Below are 19,270 nucleotides of genomic sequence, written 5' to 3' on the forward strand. Positions count from 1 at the left end.
ATACTGCTGCTTCTCTTGCAGCAGTAGAATGCTCCTATTACTCTATGCTTGCTCACCTGCTTGGGACGGGAAGTGGGAGCATTATCTTTATTCTCACTCAGTCTCATTATTAGGCATTGTCTTTCAGTTTTAGGGCTTGGGCCTCCTAAGTGTTCCTGCCTTCCTCTCAGCAGTATGGAACCTCTAATAGTTGAAGACAGGATGTTTCAGTGTCCCTTCCCCACTTTTTCCTCTTCCTCTAATTGCTGTGTGTCTTCACCTGTGTCCTGAAGACAATAGAGCTTTTTGCCCTCCCCCACTGTCCTCCCCTCCCTCACCAGGTTAAGGTTTTTTTCTGTGTGGGAGATAGTGGAGAAAGATCTGGTTGGGACTTCCTCCCTTTCTCAGATCTCAGGCCTGTACCACGAGGAAGGATTTCTCTGGCCTATATCCTTGTTTCCAATCTTTCAGGAGCCCCTGGTGAGGTCCATGGAAAAATCCTAGAGATATAAGTGAATTTCCCTTGTCTGTGACTCTTAGGGGTTCTATATACTTATGCTAGCCTTTAGGAATTTATTAACAATTTTAGCTGAATTATTCTTGCTGGCTTATATAGCATCTGGCAGCTGTCCCAAGTAAGCAAGGGTTTGCAAATCCTATTTCCTTGGAGGAATCTGTCTTTCCTTAAATTTTGGGTTAATTGGTTGCCCTGATACTTCAGTGCTGTGATGGTTTCAAGAAAAGTTGTGATTTTGGTTATCCAGCTTTTAAAATTACAAGTATTCAAGTGAAGCTCTTTCCAGCTTTCTATGTTCTAATTTTAACTTCCCCCCAATTTTTCCCCCTTGAATTAGCCTGAGATAATTTCTGTTTACTTATACACCAATAAATAACAAAATAAGTAGCCTAAATACATTTATCCGGGTGATAAATAGAATAAAAAAATATTTAAGACACTTTAAACAGTTATAAACACCATGAAAGAGGAAGGTCAGCATGTCCAGCAGAAACCAGTGTACGATAAGGCAGGCATGGAACATTCAAGCAGGACCAATAAGAAGAGAATCTTGGATAAATAACCCCAGAATATTCTATTAACTTCACTTCCCACATATTCTCACTGGTTTCTTACTATAAATGTTGACCTAAAACAAATAGATGACCAGATATTTCTCCAGCAAAATTGGGTTTATTCAGGATGAGCAGAGAATTGCAGTCCGGCATCTGCAATAATGGCGAGCCACATAAAAGCTTGAGAGCCCCCACTTGGGGCCTTTGACACTATTCAATTGAGGTTTTTATTTATTAATTTTTTACATTAGTAATAGGACATTTACAGCAGGACCCTTTGTAAACTTCATGCTTATTAGCATATATTTTAATTCTAAGTAAAACTCTAAAGTTTCTCATTTCATCAAATAGGGTTACAAGTAATGCTTTCTGATTTTTTAAATCATCTTTATTGGAGTATAATTGTGTTACAATGGTGTGTTAGTTTCTGCTTTATAACAAAGTGAATCAGTTATACATATACATATGTCCCCATATCTCTTCCTTCTTGCATCTCCCTCCCTCCCTCCCTCCCTCCCTATCCCACCCCTCTAGGTGGTCACAAAGCACTGAGCTGATCTCCCTGTACTATGCAGCTGCTTCCCACAAGCTATCGGTTTTACATTTGGTAGTGTATATATGTCCATGCCACTCTCTCACTTTGTCCCAGCTTACACTTCCCCACCCGTGTCCTCAAGTCCATTCTCTAGTAGGTCTGCGTCTTTATTCCTGTCTTGCCCCTAGGTTCTTCATGCCCTTTTTTTTTTTTTTTTTTTTAGATTCCATATATATGTGTTAGCATACGGTATTTGTTTTTCTCTTTCTGACTTTTCACTCTGTATGACAGACTCTAGGTCCATCCACCTCACTACAAATAACTCAATTTCATTTCTTTTTATGTCTGAGTAATATTCCATTGTATATATGTGCCACATCTTCTTTATCCATTCATCTGTTGATGGACACTTAGGTTACTTCCATGTCCTGGCTATTGTAAATAGAGCTGCAATAAGATTGTGGTACATGACTATTTTTGGATTATTGTTTTCTCAGGGTATATGCCCAGTAGTGGGATTGCTGGGTCACATGGTAGTTCTTTTTTTAGTTTTTTAAGGAAGCTCCATACTGTTCTCTATGGTGGCTGTATCAATTTACATTCCCACCAACAGTGCAAGAGGGTTCCCTTTTCTCCACACCTTCTCCAGCGTTTATTGTTTGTAGATTTTTTGATGATGGCCATTCTGACTGGTGTGAGGTGATACCTCATTGTAGTTTTGATTTGCATTTCTCTAATGATTAGTGATGTTGAGCATCCTTTCATGTGTTTGTTGGCAATCCCAACTAATTTTAGGAGGCACTATTTTCATTACACCAAAGCCAGCAAGAATTTTTCCAGGAAAAAAATCAAACCAAATATTAAAATAGTAGCCATTAGCAAATTTCATTTATGTATATTTACTCAGAAATATCTATAACTGACTCAAATAAAATACTTACAAACAGAATCAAGCACCACATAAAGTGGGATTTATCCAGAGAATGCAAGGTTTGTTTACCAATAAAAGTCACTTGATAGAATCCCTTACTTTAAAAGATTAAGGAAATAAAACTATGAAATCATCTCTAGAGTTATAGAAAAAGCATTTGATATATTTAAGTATTCATTCTGATAAAACATTACTAACTCAGAACAAAAGGAAACTTCCACTGTATGGTCAAATGTAGCTACACACAGCCTGCTTGAGGTAAATTTAATTGTGAATGTTTAAAAGCATTCCAGTGAAAATCAAATACAAGTTGTCTGCCTACTATAATCTTCACCATTCAATAGAATACTGAGTCCTAGTTAATCCAATAAGGCAAGAAAAATAAGGAGGGATTAAAAGAGAAATTAAAGAAAAGATATTATTTGAAGGTCATGGGATTGTATATAAGAAAATAAAAAAATAAGTAAAATGTTGGGAATAAAAAGAGAGCTCAGGAATTATCTAGATAAAAATTAACATAAATAAAAACTGAAAGGATTTCAAGAGAATAGGTATTCTTTCAGATGGTATGATTTCTACCTATAAAACTAATAGAATAAAAAGGAAACCATTAGCGCTAACATGAAAGTTTAGCAACGAATGTAGACACAAAATAAATATTAAAAAATCAACAAACTTTTAAAAAATATAAGTAACAAACAAATAAAATAAGATACCATTTATAATAGCATCAAAAACCATAAAATAGCTAAAAATTAGCAAAAGAGAGAATATACAAGTATTCTGCAGAGAGATTTTAAAAACTATTAAGATTATGAAAATATTTCTGATTAATAGGAGTTGTATGGAAGAAATTATTATTATAGGAAATTACAGTTCTCTTTATTCTATAACTTCAGTAAATTCCTAGTTAAACTTCTAGCTGAATTTTTCTAGGTACTTAGTAAACTTATTTTTTTATATTGTATGGAAGAATAAATGACTACATAGATCTAAATTATTTTTGAAAGAGAAGAGTAAAGGCTTATTCACAGTGGAATAAAGTCTTAAATGCAAAAGGCAATACTAGAAAGCCAGCAGCATATAATATGGCAGAATATTGTTATGATCTATTAGTGCAGATAATTATTTCTTAAATTAAATTTCCAAACTGGAAAATCTAGAGCCTTGGGAGAATTGGCCTATGGTGGGTTGTCCCACCCCATTCCCCATCCCATGTATACATGCACAGTTCCAGTTAACCAGTGGGCCCTCGAGGGGGCCTAAGTGCTGGTGTCTTTCCCTCCCAGCCTTGACCCCTAAGGGCTTAGTCCCTCCCAGAGCCTGTAACTAAGTTAGGTCTTGCTGGGCAGGGGTCCTGTGTTCTCCACCTCTTGGGGGACAGGAATGGGCATGCCCAGGGTGGGTGGGGAGAGCATAGATGTTCCACTGTTTTGCCTATTGTTACTTCTGTATCACAAGCTGTATAAAATTGATGTTTTTTAGAAAAAAAAAAAAAGATTAATTTAAACGTAAAAATTGTTGAATTTTACTTTCTAAAATTAAGGCTTTCTCTTCAATAAAGTATACACCTAACAAAATTAATGGGTGAAAAACTGAAGGAAGTATTTGAAATTTTTAAAACAAAATGTGTATATGTATTTTGTACATATATAAAAAGAGTAATATGGGAAGCTCTTTAAAAGAGTGCTGAGTGAACTACATTAACAAATAAAGAACACATATAATACTATTTGTTGAAATTAAAGTTACACTTAAACTCATTGATAGAGAAATGCAAATTAAAACAAGATCTCATTTTATACCACGAAATTTATAAAATTAAAAAGCTGCAGCAGCCCAGTGTTTGCAGGGTTGTGAAGTAGATGGAAATCTCCATACATTGATGGTGATGACGTAATTCTGAAGAGTTTGCAGTAGCAACTTGTCTAATGACATACATATTGACCCTACAATCCCACTTCTGAATATGTGTAATGGGAAATGTTTACCCAGCTCTAAGAGAGAACATATGTAGAGATGGTTATCACAGAGTTTTTATGGTAGTGAGGGGTTGGAAGCATGCTAGCTGTTCATCTCAATGGAAACACCTAAGTAAAATGCAGTATATGCACACTATGAGATTTTATGTAACAGGTATTGATAGAAACAAAAACTTGACACAGAATAATAAGGGAAGGTCTTTAAAAGAGTGCTGAATGAAATAATGTTAATAGCTGAAGCATATACAGTATAATACCATCTGTAGAAATTAAAGTTATAGACATCAAACAATACCACATTTTATAAGAACACCTAGCAGGATAACATATTTATACATTAGAATGTGGGGAAGAGAAGGATATGGGGATAAATAAATAAATATTTCACAAAGGAAGTCTGCTTGAACAAATGGTGTCCACGAGCCATAATGGAGGAGAATGATTAAGTCAACAATCTGCACTTAAGATTCCAAAGGCAAAACACAACATAACAAAATAAATATTGGAAAATGTTTAATGAGTGAATTGGGATGATGGGTTGCACCGTAAGTAGTTCCTTCTCAGGGAAAAAACATAAAAAATGTAATATCCTATAAAATACTTGTTTGTCTAAGAACAGAATCAAAATATCTGCAACATTAAAACACTGAAAACATGAGTTTTTGTAATCATCAAAGGCTACAGGATTGGGATAAGTTTCTATACTTTACCGCTGGGTGGCAGTAGAGACTAAAACAGTTTCAGCATCCTTATTATTATTCAAAAATTAGAAGTGTTAAGGCCCCGAAATCATCAAACAGCTTACAAATCCATGCTTAAATTCACAATAACATGTTATCTCTAAAACTAATTGAAAACCACTTACAAAAACATGCACATAATATTAAAGACATATCAATGAAAATATAGGAATTGAATCCAAAGGAAGATATGGCCAGTAAGTAAGATGAAATCAAGAATGGAGTAAATTAAAAAAGAAAGTGTCATGACACCCTATACACCCTATACATGTGGGTCATGAATTATTGGAGGACTATAAAATGATTAAGGCAGGATCAATTACACATTCACAGTGTCTAGAAGAAACAGACAAACAAGTTGTTCAGGGAAGGTATCACTCTTCCTGGTCCTGAGGCCACAAGGAAAATTCTCCCATCAGTTCTTATAGAGAATAAACTATTTGGTGCAGTGAAAAATGTTCTCAAGGAGTATTCTTTCAGTAAATTTTATGGGGTTCACAGGCCCGTTTTAAGTCCCTTAAAGTAAGGTGATCATGCCAGCCTAAAACAAAAAGTGGGGAAAGTAACTCTACACAACACGCAGGATCTGGTCCACCTGTGCAGCTCTCTGATGTTCTGGCAAACTCGATGGCAGATCTTATATAATCTACAGGAATGAGTAGACTCTAAGTCTCCCATAAATATTGTTTATGTTGAACTAATTTGAGTTTTTTTTAGCAGCAGAGACTTTCAGATTATGTACTCTAACATACACCGTATATATGACAGTTTTATATTATCTGTTAAATGCAGAGCAATAACTTTAATAATCAGTGGAGTTGTAGGTGGAATTTGCAATTGCAAATTTCTTGTGGCTTTTGGAGATCTACTCATGGACCGTTGTTTGAATCTTAGCTTTGCTCCCGGGAGGCTGATAATATCTGCAGTGAGGACCAAGATTCTTCCTGAGATATAATTTAGTTCTGCTCTAATACAGAGGCACTTGTTGGCCTACCTACAACTCCATCCATCCTCAATGCACAACCTATTCTACTTCAGAGAGAATGCCAGATACAACTTTAGAAGGGAAATATTTAAAATGAGTATGAGCCCTAATTTGGGTATAAAGTGTCCTAAGAGAAACACTCATGGGCTTTGAACAATGTTATTTCCAGGTGACCTATTCAAGTTACCAACTATACATTTATGTACCTAAATAGACAGATGAATTACCAAATGGGGTTATATAGCACAGACAACTGGTTGTCTCCCAGAATCTATTTTGCACTTCCTCTAGAATAAATTAGCAACCAATTATTAGCTGGGCAGAATAAAACTACATCTCTTAGGGACTCTCTTAGCTGGCTGTGGTTATGTGACTGAGGTCTGATCAATGCAATGTACAGCTCCTGCAAAGTGGATCTGAGCAGTGGTGGTGGTGGGGGGTGAGTGTGCTTGGCTTATTCCTTTTTCCTTACTGTCGGCTAAAAGGTGGATTTGATGGAAGGACCTCTTGCAACCAACTCAGAGAACAGGATGACCTTTGGAATGAGGACCAAGCACGGCTAAGACCAAAAGAAAACAAAAAAAAGCAAAGACAAAACCCCCTAAACAAAAGAGGAAACTGGAACCAAATCCCGGACACAATGAGATGCCATAACAACCCTGAACTGCCTTCTTCTAGTCTTTTCACAAGAGAGAGAAATATAACTACATGTTTTTAAAGATATTGTTCATTTGAATTTTCTGTCACTTGCAGCCACATTTGATCCTAACTAATCCAGGATGTTAGCTGAATATCAATTGATAACTTTGGCTTTCCTTTTGCCACTGTGGCCGTGAGTATGCTCAGGCTTCAGAAGAGGCTTGCTTCCAGTGTCCTTTGCAGCAGCAAAAAGAAGGTCTGGTTGGACCCCGTTGAGACTAGTGAAATCTTCAGTGCTAACTCCCGTCAGCAGATCTGGAAGCTGATCAAAGATAGGCTGATCATCCAGAAGCCTGTGACTGTCCATTCCCAGGCTTGAAGCTGGAAAAATACCTCGGCCTGCCAGAGGGCAGGCTTATGGGCCTAGGTAAGTGAAAGTGTACTGCCAATGCTCGAATGCCCAAGAAGGTAACCTAGATGAGGAGAAGGATAAGAATTCCACGCCGGTTGCTCAGAAGATACCATGAATCTAAGAAGATTGACCGCCACATGTATCACAGCCTGTACCTGAAAGTGAAGGGTAATGTGTTCAAAAACAAGCGGGTTCTCACGGAACATATCCACAAGCTGAAGTTAGACAAAGCTTGCAAGAAGCTTCAGGCTGACTAGGCTGAGGCCCACAGGTCTAAGACCAGGGAAGCACGAGAGCAACGTGAAGACGGGTTCCAGGCCAAGAAGGGGGAAATCATCAAGGCTCTGTCCAAGGAGGAAGAGACCAAGAAATAGGTTCTCCCCCTCTCGTCTGTACATAGTGGCCTCAGCAATTACATAGATCACTCATTCAATAAAATGAGACTTTATCTGCCTAAAGAAGTGTTGATAGCTTTGGTTTATTTATTTTTTGCTAAGGCTAAATCAAAATTTTCACAGTAACACCCATGTTATCTGTATCTAGTTTTATTTTTATCTGTATATTTTCTAAGGCAAAGGAGAAAATGCAACAAGTCATTCCAAAATTTATACAAAAAGAAACATGTTAAAAACCAGAGTGAACTTCTGGGAAAATAGTAGAGAGAAATATTTCATAATTCATCTCACTGGAATAAATCCAAAATAGAAAAAGGAACTTCCTCTGTACTGAACCTAGAGAAGAACTGTAACTTAAAACAAAACCAAGGAAAGTCTATAACTTATAAACAAGGTTGGAATAAATTTTTAGCATACATTTTCACTCATTTTAAATGAAATAGAAGGTCGGTGGATGTCTGTAGTTTAGGATAATAAGTTGAATTAATAAGAGAATTAATAAGGGCTGCTGGGGTCTTTGTTAGAAGACAAGTACAGAGGGAAAAATTGTTATGGAAATGGAGAACAAATTAATCTGTGAGAAACCTTTGGCTTTAGAAATTAGGGAATGCCCACGTGAGTCTCTGGCCTCGTTAGTGTGTAGTGACCCATATGGTTCAACATGGAGCTTTTTTTAAATTTTAAATTTTTAAAAAATTTTTATTGGAGTATAGTTGATTTATAACGTTGTGTTAGTTTCAGGTGTACAGCAAGGTGACTCTGTTATACATATATATATATCTCCACTCTTTTTTAGATTCTTTTGCCATATAGGTCATTACAGAGTATTGAATATAGTTCCCTGTGCTATACAATAGGTCCTTATTAGTTATGTATTTTATATATAGTAGTGTGTATATGTCAATCTCAATCTCCCAATTTATCCCCCCTCACCCTTACTGCCTGGTGACCATAAGTTTGTTTTCTACATTTGTGACTCTATTTCCATCCTGTAATTAAGTTCATTTGTACCATTTTTTTTAGGTTCCACATATAAGCAATATCATATGATATTTGTCTTTCTCTGTCTGACTTACTTCACTCAGTATGACAGTCTCTAAGTCCATCCATGTTGCTGCAAATGACATTATTCCGTTCCTTTTTATGGCTGAGTAATATTTCATTGTATATATGTACCACATCTTCTTTATCCATTCTCTACATGGAGCTTTTTGTATGCCATGTAGTTGCCTTTTTATTGTTGTGGCCTGGGCAGGTTGTTGTAGGACTTTGCTTCTCATGTCCATTTGAGGGTTTACTGTGGCAATTTGCTGCTACTTAGGATGGATACTTTGTCCAAGTCAAGTGGCTATTTTTATACAGATGAGTGTCATAGGTCAGTTTCTAAGGAAACATACTCAGGTAGATGTCTGCATGCAGAAAGCTTGCTGGGGGTGCTTTCAGGAACAGCAGGACTGAGGAGAGGGGGAGGTTGAGCTGTGATGTAGTTTCAGTAGAGGATTTAGTCAAACTCACAGAGAGTTCTGGAGCAAGGATGACCCTTCAGAGACTTCCTAAAACTAGGTAATGGGACTTAACTTTTTACTCACACATTTGGTATGTGCTCTCAGGGAAGGGATGTCCCCTTGGACAAAGCAACTCTCCCACTGAAGGCAATGCCTGGAGAGGGACATGTCTGTGAGCAGTCAGCAGCCAACGCTCCCTCAGGCTGAGGGAAACACTCATGTTTGTCCTGAAGGGGGTACACTGGTGGCTCCACAGCATCCACTAGAGCAAAAGCGTGTTTCTATGGAAGTAGAGATTTACTTGCTAAGACTTAAGTAAACACACAGGCCTCACAAACAAAGTTAGTGTTGAAAACACAGGCCACAAAGCAAATCTTAGGAAATGTGCATGAGATTCTGTGAGCAATGACCTTTACCTAGGCTGCCTCAGGAGGAATGGCTGAGACAAATTATCTGTTAAAGGAATCAGAGACTCTTAGATATAGATTATTTTAAAGCATTAGGCAACAAAACAATTAGTGCCAGTTTTTGCCTTGGTTTTCAGTCTGGACTAGGTGTGCAGCTTAGATAAGATGCCTCAAATTTGGTTCCTCTCCTATATTAGTTTGAACTGGCTTCATGGTCAAGGAGACCTGTAAAGAAATTCACCTTGAATTCACATGTTTTATACACATGCTCAGGGGTCACTTCCCACTGTAGAGTCTCAACTTGCCTATACCAGCTTTGTTGTTGCCTAGATTTCTGAGACATAAATTGAGGCTCCACACATGAACGGATGGTAGGGTTTATTAATGAACAATTAAAAAAAAAAGTAGAGGCCTTCTGCTTCTAGAAATGGTGGACTATCTAATTTGAACCAACTCTCTTGTCAAGGACAAGTAGAAAACACGAGAAAATATAAAATAAAATCCGCCTGAAGACGTTGAAGAACAAACAAAGGAGAAATAAATTACTGGGTCAATATCTAGGAGAAGACAGAAATTCATAGAATGAGCCCTGTAGTTGGGGCTGCTTTTCCAGTAAGAGCATCTGCTGATTCCATGAGAGGCAGATAAAAACACTGAGAAGCTCAGCAAAGCTTTCACCAGACTTGCAAATCTTCAAAGATATCACTGGAGCCTGAACTTTACGTTATCATCTTAAAGGGCTGCATCTGAAGTAAGTGTGAAGCAGAAGGACAGCAACTTTGCATTCTATATACTTTGATCTGTGCCCATTCTTTTTAAAATTTTGGTAGTAAAATATATAGTAAAAGCCTATCTATAAATAGTTTTAAAATATCATACAAGAATGGTACTATTACTTTTGTCTCCAACAAAACATTGGAGTGTATTGAAAATATAAATATGAAATTAAAACCATTGTTAAATATAAGAGAAGAAGTGCTAATGCCTTCATGGGATTAGGAATTCAATTTGTGGTAATCTTCAATACTTCTTTGGAAAATTTGAAGATATTAATAAAATTATGGGTTCCAGAAAACAAGCCAAATGTATACTTCCAAAAATATCCTTTAAGTTGATGGACTTAGTACTAGTTTGGCATGGTATTTTAGTAAAATTAATACCATAAGCAGAATGATATTAGAATCCCAATCCAATGTACTTAATTCCTTCCAAGTTTCAAAGGATTAAGGCATTCTTTAAAGAAAAATGAAGTGATATGTCAATAAGAAGATATTATGGATGTTAACAAATTATAATTTTAAAAATTTGACTCCAAATCTTACAATATAAGGTCAGTCTTTGCTTTGCATAGTAGTGTGGGACTCTAAAAAATGATCATGCAAGGTGAAACCAAGCAAAAGACCTAAATAATCAATGGGAAATCATTCCATCACCTTTAAAAATTTTTGTCAAAACATTAAAAAACCCTCTTACTGTTGGTTATAAATACACAGTTGACCCTTGAGCAATGTGAGGGTCGCAGTCATAAAATCTGTGTATAACTGTGCAGCTGGCCCTCTGTGTCTGTGGTTCCATATCTGTGGATTTAACCAACTGTGGATTGTGTAGTACTGTATTTATTGAAAAAAATCCATGTAAAAGTGGACTCACGTAGTTTAAACCTATGTTGTTCAGGGGTCAACTGTATAGGGATATTGAAAAAAATAGTAACACTAGTATTAATTTAACATGTTGTCACTGAAAATGATAAAAATGTCCAGACTTTAAATGTTTTATCTTCCTGTAAATATTTACCAAGAGCGGTTTGAACCGTGCTTGCCTTATTCTCATTCTATAACTTATAGATATGGAGTATCTTTTCTATGCCTTGGTGAATTTTCATAATTCTTTCTAAGATTGGGCCAGCTTCCAATTTACACTTTGAGTTTTTGATACATTGAGAGTTCTTTAAATGTGAAGTTTTCTGTAGGCGTCACTTCATCTGGGACACCTTCATCCTTCTCATCACAATTATTTTCCTCATTTATATTGATAAGTTTGCCTTCACTAAGTTCCTCTAGGTTCATATCCATAATTTCTCAACCAGTGGCAGCATCAACATTTCCCAGGTCTGCTATTTCTTCTATGACTTCATTTACATTCAATTCAAATCTCACTTCCAGCATTTTCATTTTCATCTTTCTTGGCCGATCCCCTCTTTCTATTATTCTTCATTTAAATGTCACATGGATTTATTATTGGAATACAAGGAGATAACGCAAGTACAGTTGACCCTGGAACAACGTGGGGTTAGGGGGGCCAACTCTTTGTGCAATTGAAAATCCACATGTAACTTTACAGTTAGCCCTCTGAACCCACAGTTCTGCATGTGCAGATTCAACCAACCTCTGATCGTGTAGTACTGTGACTGTATTTACTGAAAAAAAAAAAAAAAAAATCACGTATAAGTGGACTCATGCAGTTCAAACCATATTGTTCAAGGGTCAACTGTACACATTTTGCTGTCCACACGTGGAACAGAATTAAAAGCCCCTGACAAACTGTGAAAGAAGTGTTGTGATTGGTCACTGATGTCATTGGTTACTGATTGCACTTTTATTATTTCCATAGTCATTCATAGAATGAAGAGTTACTAGTAAAGTTTGTGCTTTGTTCAATTACTAATCTTTAGTATACTGTGGCAACTGAAATTGAGCCATGTTGTTGGGGGATTGGTATTATTTAAATAAACCATGGTAACTGAAATTTGTGTATACTGAAATTGTGCAAAGCAAGGACTGCCTATATTAGAAAAAAGAAGATTGTATTGGTCTTGGATCCCTAGAATTCAGGTTTGTGTTTGCTTCTGCCAAGTAACCAGTTTGAAACCAATTTTCTTTTTCAGTTGTAAGATACTTAGTATTTAAAAGACACAACAGAAATGACAATAAATTTCACTTTTTAAAAAGCTGACAAACAAGGATATATTGTACAACACAGGGAATATAGCCAATATTTTATAATAACTATAAATGGAGTGTAACCTATAAAAATTGTGAATCACTATGCTGTATACCTGTAATTTATATAAAATTGTACATCAACTATACTTCAATTTAAAAAAGCTGACAAAATTCTAGAAATAACACATCATCCAGAGAAATAATTTAAAAATGATCATTTTATTTAGAGAACATGGAAAGATAATCCAGTCTGTTGTCTAGCATAAGTTGATCAGAATTGTTTTTCTTTTTTACTGATTGCTTAGAAAAAAATTTTATGTATTCTATGGGTTTGGGCAAATATAGAGTGGCATATATCCATCATTATAATATCATTTAGAGTATTTTCACCATCCTAAAAATCCTCTGTGCCCTACCTATTCATGCCTCCTCTCCTGGAACCACTTTTTTGATATTAATTTCTTGGATTGGGCATTCCAAATTAATTAGAGTATTTTCAATGCCAAACTCATGTGAGGCAAACCCGTGATTAAGAAATTTCATAAGAATAATTTAAAAAATTCCTAGGCAGAGCATAAGGCAACCATAAGTTTCCTTGTTATTTCCCTGTTCAGTTGGATGGATTTTTTTTTTTATTTCTTCTGGTCCAGTTTCACTGAGGGTGTAGTAGAAAGTCTCATGACAACTTGCATTTTTTTTTTTTTTTGGTGGGGGGGGTGATCTCAAGACATTACCTCTTCACCCATGTTGCTACTGTAGACAAAAGCCTTGGGAACCAACCCTCGACAATGCCCTGGGAAGCTTCTATTTCCCACTCTTGTTTTCAATGTCTTATTTGATTTACTTTTTGAAGACTTTCTTATCATCTTGTAAGGTCAGCATATGCATGTATAAATAATTTATAAAACTATAGCTTACCTGGTATATCTCTGTTTTGCGGTAGTTTTTTCTTGTTCATTTCTTGGCTTCTATTTTGCAAAAAAAAAAAGCATCTTGCCTGTTGTTAATATATTTACACAAAGAAATCTAATGGTCTAATGATAAGGCAATGCTTTATGTTTCAAAATTTAGCCAAGGTGGTGAGCAGCACTTAGAATGAATGGATAAATTAGGGAGCAGTGGTGACAAAATAGAGATGAGACCTTGGGGACTCAGATTAAGGGTAAATAGAGAACATTATGGAGCCATAGAGAAGTAAGAAATGAGGCCCAGGAGGCACCGAAAGAAAAGACTATGTAAATAAAAATGAATGTGAACACAGACCGAGTCAAAGAATGTTAAAGTTGAAGCAGAATTGGAGAATGTCAAGTTCTTTTAGTCCAGTCATTTTACAGTGGGAGAAATTGAGACCCAGGGCAGTGATCAATGCATTCTAGTAAGTGATTTACCCTAGATCTCAGGGTGGGACCCTTCCTACTGCTGTAGGTGTGAGATGGGGGAGGACACAGAACAGAGGCAGGGACTGCTGCTGGAAGCCAGAAAGTGGAGAGAATAGCTTGAAGATGTGCTAATGGGGAAATGAAAGCCCCAGTAAAAGGCGTGTGGTTGTGGAAGGCAGTGGGGTTTCTGGAATAGGGAAGTGTGCAGAGGGTGAGGTTTCTGCTGGCAGAGAGGGGATGAGGGGGTAGAGTGTGACACTGGGGCAGGGACAGGACACTGGAGTGCTGAGGACAGCGCTCTCTAGCAGGAAAACCACCCACTGAGGTGACCTTGAGGGAGGGCCAGTTAAGAGCCCAGGGAAAGGCAAGCATGAGGATGCCTGTGGCCTGAGCACCAATGGGGTGAGAAGAGGGAACTTGGGGAAGACTGGTGACAGAGGAAGAGCACTGGGCTTCCCCAGGACAGCCAGGACCCTCAGCCAGGCTGGATTCTAATCAGAGAATGTCCCACCCATCTCAGATTATTCTTTGGGGGTCATGTGTCTCTAGAGGGCCTATATAAGGGCCATCTCCTTCTCTCTCTATTGCATTTCATACAGATTTCAGACTCTTGCATTTATGTTCATAAGTGTTCACTGGTACAAATAGTCTTGTCAGTTTCCCTTTTTCACAGATCCACTCCTTTCATCTCCCCCACCCTTTTTCTTGTGGAATGATATATGTAGATATATATATATATATGAGCCTTTTTATATAAAATTGACATACATAGTAGGAGTTTGGATTATTTTTCATGAAAGTAATTGAAATATTTTAAGCATGAGCTTGACATGATCAGGTGTACATTTTTATAGCAATTCTGAACCAGAGTGCTGAACAGATAGGGAGAGGGTTTGGATTGCGTTGCACAGATAAGGGATTGTGGCTGTGACCTGGGTCACATATGATGAAAGCAGAACTAAATGATAGTGAGGTTAGAGAGGAAGAGGAGGATTTTATAAATTATGGAGAGAAATGCTGTGGTGACTATGAGGAGTAAAGGAAATTTAAGTTTGCAAAGAATGCAGGTTTCTAGGTTTCTGCTTGGATGATTGGATGGGTATTACTCTGTCAGGGGATGGGGCTGATACCTTCTAGTTCCCCTGAAGGAGAATTTTCCCTCCATATTTTTTGTTTCTTTTCTCAGTCTTATTCTCTCCCCTGAAAATAGAGTGAATTAGCTCACTGGTGAGTCCAGGAGAGAAACTGGGTTTGTGATATGTCTCAACAGTTTCTTCCTGCCCTTGGCCTCTGGAGCCAAGCTGGTCTCAGAAGTGTCAGTTCTGATCTCCTCCTCCATCCCCTGACTCAACCAGAAACAGGCCCTCCGGTGGGGTGCTTAGAATTTTTCTAGTACTGCCCGGACTAGGTGAGTGTATTAGTCTGCCTGGGCTGCATAGCAAAATACACAGCCTGGGTGGCGTAAACCACAGACACGTTATCTCACAGTTTTTGAGACTAGAAGTCCAAGACAATTTGATTTCTGGCGAAGGCTGGCTTGCAGACAGCCACCTCTTTATGTGTCCTCATATGACCTTTCCTCACTGCATGTGGAGAGAGAGAAAGAGGGAGAGAGGGAGAGAGTTCTCTGGTGTCTCCTTATAAATTCCCACACTTAGGACATCATTTAACCTCAGTTACTTTCTTAGAGGCTTCATCTCCGACTATAACCCCACTGGGATTTAGGGCTTTAACATATGTACTTTGGGGCTCGCACAAAAAAGTCAATTTATAACAGTGAGTAAGACCACTTTGATATTCAATACCAGCAAGATTACTTGGATTACACACTTAAGGGAAATTCTCTAGAAACTTTATCAGAAATAAAGTTGAAAATTTGATCCATACGTCTTATGCTCTATATCTTTATCTCATCTGGTTCTGAATTCAGGAGGTTGGAACTGAGCAGGACTCTGCAGGGCCTTTCTGGGGACAAACCCCCAGTGTTCTCTGCCTCTTGTTTGTAGAAAAACTTTAGCCTTCTAGGTCTCCCCCAAATTCCAAGGGACAAATTTAATCAGGAAAGTGAGAAAATGCAGAAACAAAGGAAAATAGTCAAGCAAGACAAGATAATAATAGTTTAGCCATAAAATGAAGTCAAGGACCTTTAATTCCTCCTCAAGGGACACAGATAATATCCTGAGCCATATCCTTGTGCTGTTTTGCAGATACTAAAACCTCTGTCAGGTGGAATAAGTTAACTGCATGCTGACCACCAGCACGTTAACCCCAGACTGGCTGGAACCAGATGGTTGATGATTTTTAACTCCTGAAATACCACCCAGTTATTTCACTGCCAACCCATCAGAAGGATGTGCACAAGCTGATGATGCACCTGGAGACCCTCTCCCTCACCTTGTCTTTAAAAACCCTTCCCTGAATGCCGTCAGGGAGTTCAGGTCTTTTGAACATGAGTTGCCCATTCTCCTTGCTCAGCCCCATGTTGGGCACCTTACAATAAACACTGTACTTTCCTTCACCACGACCTGCTGCTGGTAGATTGGCTTTACTGCGAGTTGGGCAAGTGGACCCAAGTTTGATCTGGTAACAATATTAACCAGTATAGCTAGTTGTGTTGCAGTTATAAATAAACTTGAGAATCTTAGAGGCTAAATACAACACAGTATATTTCTCATGTAGGCGAACTTCATGTAGGCCAGGCAGCCCTTCTCTGCCTGTATCTGCCATCTGGAACAAGTGACCTCCAGGGTGGAACTGCATAGCAAGATGATCAGTTGCAATAGTTTACATGATTAGGCCTGGAGGAGGCTTACGTCTCCAGCACAACACATTCCATTGTCCAGAACTTAGTCACATGGCCCTGACCCAATTACAAGGGAGAAAGACTATAGCATTTTTAAAATAGGCCCATGGGCAAAAAAATGTGATACACATGTAGCATTATATCAGCCATAGCTTCCTAAAACCACAAACTAAGTGTTTGCCATTGGCAAGAAGATTCAGTAGAGATGAGATCTGGTGCCTGTGAGTGATTTGGATGGGGCTTAAACTGTGTATGGTTCTTGGATGAGTTTGTAGCTCATAGAAATTGCCAAATATCTGTGGCCATAACAGAAAGAGCTCATTGAGCCTAACTTTGAATTTCATTATTAATGTTGACAAATTTGAAAGACTAATACGTTCACCAAATACATTTTTGACCCCTTTCACTTTCTCTTCTCCTTCTGGGACACCTACAATGCAAATGTTGGTACACTTGATGTCTCAGAGGTCACTTAAACTATTCTCATTTTTTATTTGTTTTTCTTTTTGCTATTCTGATTTGGTAATTTTATTATTCTATCTTCCAGATCACATATGCATTCTCTCTCACCTAGTCTGCTGTTAATCCCTTCTAGCATGTTTTTCATTTCAGTTATTGCATTTTTCAGCTCTGACAGGTTCTTTTTAATAATTTTTAGTCCTTGTTAAAATTCTCACTGTGTTCATCTATTCTTTCCCCAAGTTCAGTCAGCATTTTTATTACTAAGGCCTTGAAATTTCTATCTGGTAAATTATTTATCTCTGTTTCATTAGTTGTTTTTTCAGGTTTTTTTTTCTTATTCTTTCAATTGAAACAAATTCCTCTGTCTTCTCATTTTGTTTAGCTTTCTCTGTCCTTATGAAATTAAGTGAACCAGTTACCTATTCTGGTCTTGAAGGGGTGTCCTTATATGGGAACATCCCTGTGCAGTTTGAATGTGCCCAGTGGCTTTGGTGGGAGAGCTTGATCTGAAGTGAGCATGGGTCACATCTCCCCCGAGGGTGTGCTGGCAGCTGTCACATTTTTGGGAGGTTGGGCTGGAGATGGAGGGGCTAGAGCCAAAGCCAGGTGTGGGCTGTGGCTTTTCTTATGTTCAGTGGCTGTTACCTCCCTATGGGGAGTGGGGTTAGGTTCCAAGGTGCTGGAGCAGAAGTTTTAAGTTTAGGGTCCCAGCTGGTTCTCTTCCCTCTAAATGTGCACTTCTCCCCTTCCAGCAAGGTTAACTTTGCCTCAGAGGGGAGTGGCGCTAGAACAAGTGTGCACACAGTGGGGGCTTGGGCGTGTGCCAGGATGGTCCTGGCACGCCAGTCAGAGCTCGAGACAGCTCTTGATCCACCACCTCTGTGAGTGCCAGCAATGACTGTCTGTGCAGATGCAGTGGCGGTCAGAGCCGGCTCTGTTCCCCTCATCTGCATACTCTCCCCAGCAAAGGCACTGACAGCCTTCATCCTAGTGGGGAGCTGTGCTGGAGCTAGAGGGGCTGGGGTGCACGATGGGGCAGTTGCAGGAAACTGGCCAGAGCCCTAGGTGTTTCAATCTGCTTCCGCCACCTTGTTCCTGAGAGTAAGCAAGCATGCTTGAGCTCTTCATGAGCAGAGCCTAGGTTTCTCACAGCCCTCCTCTAAGTACCAGTGGTTTTCACATCATTTAAGAGCACTGGTGTTCCTGGTGTCAGACCCCAGGGCTGGGGCGCCCAGTATGTGGTTCCAACCTCTCCCTCCCAGGGAAGATCTCTGAGCCTGTGCAATCACCCTCCTTTCCTGTGTGCCCTCTTAGGGGCTTAGGTCCTGACCTGATCACTTCTCTTCCCTTTCTACCTGATTTTGTGTGGATTTTGTTTTACAGCCTTGGTTGTAGAAGAGTCTTTCCGCCCATCTCCAATTTTTCAGTGAGAATTGCTCCACATGTAGATGTATTTTCAATATGTTCTTCGGGGGGAGGTGAGCTCAGCGTTCTCCTACTCTGCCACCTTGATCTCCTCCCCTGTATGTACTCTTTGTATTTGCCCTTTCCCTGCTCCAGCATATGGTTATAAGTCACCCATGTTGTTTATCAGTGTATCAGCAGTCTATTCCTTTTTATTACTGAACAGAATTCCATGTATGTATGTACTGTATTTTGTTTTTTTTATCCATCCACTCTTTGCTAGTCATATGGTTTGTTTCTTGTTTGAGGCTCTTCAAATCCAGCCTTCATTGTTTTGTTTGTTTTACTTTTTGTGTTTTTTTGTTTGTTTATTTTGTTTAGTTACCTGCCTGGACTAATTCTGTAGATTCTGGCTGCTCTGCAGCCAGAATGCTGATGTCTCTGCTCATTTTTAAAAGATATCTTTTCTTTCCTTTCTTCCTTCTTTTCTCCTCCTCCTCCTCCTCCTCCTCTCCCTCTCTCCTTCTATGTATCTTTCTGTCACCCTTCCTGTCTCCCCTTTCTTTCTCCTTCCTAGTCTTCTAGGAGTCATTCTTTTTTTGTTTTTGTCTTTTTTTTAGTTATCTGTGAGATATACATTTTAAAGTAATAACTAGAATTATTACTTATAACATTATACCAGAACATGTAAGATTTTCA

General features: G+C 38.4%; 1 pseudogene; it reads left to right on the forward strand.

Moving 5' to 3' along the window:
• The first annotated feature begins 7,061 nt into the window (after positions 1 to 7,061).
• LOC118905617 lies at positions 7,062 to 7,648 on the forward strand (annotated as a pseudogene).
• The last annotated feature ends 11,622 nt before the right edge of the window (positions 7,649 to 19,270 follow it).

Source organism: Balaenoptera musculus, chromosome 1 (assembly GCF_009873245.2).
Source record: "Balaenoptera musculus isolate JJ_BM4_2016_0621 chromosome 1, mBalMus1.pri.v3, whole genome shotgun sequence".
Classification (NCBI taxonomy): Eukaryota; Metazoa; Chordata; class Mammalia; order Artiodactyla; family Balaenopteridae; genus Balaenoptera; species Balaenoptera musculus.